Source organism: Arachis hypogaea, chromosome 11 (genome assembly GCF_003086295.3).
Source record: "Arachis hypogaea cultivar Tifrunner chromosome 11, arahy.Tifrunner.gnm2.J5K5, whole genome shotgun sequence".
In the NCBI taxonomy this organism is placed as follows: domain Eukaryota; kingdom Viridiplantae; phylum Streptophyta; class Magnoliopsida; order Fabales; family Fabaceae; genus Arachis; species Arachis hypogaea.
In genome coordinates, this window is record NC_092046.1 from 33,962,994 (window position 1) to 33,965,384 (window position 2,391).

At 37.6% G+C, this 2,391-nt stretch overlaps 1 long non-coding RNA gene across 1 annotated transcript; it reads left to right on the top strand.

Moving 5' to 3' along the window:
- The first annotated feature begins 548 nt into the window (after positions 1-548).
- On the top strand, positions 549-2,391 carry LOC140176510 (uncharacterized). Its single transcript, XR_011868119.1, has 2 exons — positions 549-635; positions 2,138-2,391. It is a non-coding gene; the product is annotated as an uncharacterized lncRNA (long non-coding RNA).

The window sequence follows — 2,391 nt, forward strand, 5'->3', positions numbered from 1 at the left end:
GATTGGACCGAACGGGCCGAACCGGGCCCAAACCGGGCCCGGTGGGCCCAACCAGCCCATCACATAAGAAGACCGAAGCCTTCTCTTTTCTTTCATTCAGCGTAAACGAAGCTTGCAGCTTCCAGGGAGAGGAGAAATGAGAAAAAGCTCCCGAAACCTTATGTTAATTTCCGATCCTCGTAACTTCTCCGTCCGAGCTCCGATCGCCACACCGTTTGCGACCACGCATTCACCACGTCGAGCTCTACGTTTCTACTGGAACAATTTCATAGGTAACTCATTATTTTGCACTCAGCCTTCTTTTCCCCCAATTTTCGAATTTTAAGTGGGAATGTTGAATTTCTTTGATTTCTGATGTTTTAGGATCCAATTAGCTTGAGAGAAACGTTCACTCTTGCTTATGTGAAGTTTGGGTAAGGTGAGGATACGATAATTCTATTTTATTTTCATTGAATTTGAGCTTTGAGTATTAAATTGGATATATATGTGTTATGAATGTGTATTAGGTTGTGAATAAATAATTGGAACTTGGAATTATGAATACTGGAACTTGGAGGAAGCGGATTAGTTGAGTTTTGAGGGGCTGCCTTGGTTTTGAATAAATAGCTTTGGTCGTTACGTGGAAATCGGCCAAGGTATGGTTTAGGTTTCTTGTATTTAATATATAATGTTCTGTGAAAACTTAGGCTAGATGACCATTGGATAAGTTGGAATGCAGGTGTATGTTTAATGTTTAGTAATTTGTCGATGAATATATTTGGTTGAAGTTTATTGGATAATTAGTTTTTAATTTTGGATGGTGAATGTTGTTATGTTAATTTGGAGAGAATTATGGTTGAATGTTATTGTTTATGAACATGGTTAGTTTGGTGCTTGTTGATTAACTAATGATTTGGTGAATTATTGATTTGAGGTTTAATTATTGTGGAGGTTGTTGTGATAATGAGGTATTTTGTGTTAAAAGCCTAGGATTTGTGAACTATGATTCTTAGTTGGATTTTGGTTGTTGGACTTGAATATTGCATGAGTTTAATTGTTGATCTGAGGTAGATTTATTGTGGTGATTGTTATGATGATGAGGAAGGGTATGTTGAATTGAAAAGAATGCAGGTTTGGACCCGAAAAGGGTGGCAAAGTCCGAGTTTTAGAGGAGATGCTGCCGAAATTTATAAAAAATTAGAGATTTTATTTAGATAATTATTTAAAAAGATTTAGATTCAAATGTTATATGGTTTGATTTTGAGTTATTAAGAAAATGAGCATGTTTTAAGTTTGATTCATTTAGAAAAGAATGAATTATGTTTTGAATCGAAACTATTGATGGACGGAAAGGGAGGTGTGATAATGAAAGATAGGGATTGAATATGATTGATTTATGATCATGAATGAGATGCGATTGAGAATGATGTGGATGTTGATGAATTATAATTGAATTATTTATATGGCTTGAATAATTTAATGATCTGAGATACGAGGTTCCCTGGATTAAGTGCCGTGGCTTGCCACCACGTGTACCAGGTTGAAAACTCGATACTCTGTTGACCCTACGACGTAAGTGTAACCGGGCACTATATAAATTCCGGGAATGTTACCCCCATTGAGCAATATTGATTATTTGAGAAAAATCTATGCATAGACTCTTGGGGATGCACGTCGGGGGACAGTCTAAGGACAATTCAGACTTGTCGGGTTGGCTGGATAACCGACAGATGAGCCTCATCAGCCATAGGACAGGCATGCATCATTTGCATATTACTTGAATTACTTGCTTGTGCTTTAATTGGGTGTGCCTATATGTACTTGCCATGTTAAATGTGTATTTGTTACCTGCAGTATTTGTAACCTTCTTGTGCTTGCCTTTATCTGTCTATTTGTCTGTGAAAATACACGATGAAGATGGAGGTATGGAGGAATGGCAGTATGGGACTTAGATTTAAGGTTAAGTTAAGTTAGGTTTAAATATTTTTAGAAAACCACCTTTTATGGCTCCTGTTTAATACTTTAAGCTCTATAATCTGAGTGTCGGCGTTCTAGGATTGCCTCTGGCATTCCCAGGACCTTATATATTATGTGTGTGGCACCTTTACCATACTGAGAACCTCCGGTTCTCATTCCATACTATGTTGTTGTTTTTCAGATGCAGGCCGAGAGACATCTCGTTAGGCGTCTGGACCCTTGAAGCGGAGTGGTTACAGAGTTATTTTGTTATGCTATGATGTGTATATATGTACTTAGTTTTCTCTCCGCATAACTTGTTCTTTTGATCCTCCTAGAGGTTTATGGAGAGGCAGGATTGTGTATATGTACTTTTGGGTCTTGGATATGTATGTATATATATGTAAATATTCTCTGGCCAGTCTTGACTTCGCAGGCTGAGTTAGGAGCTTGTTA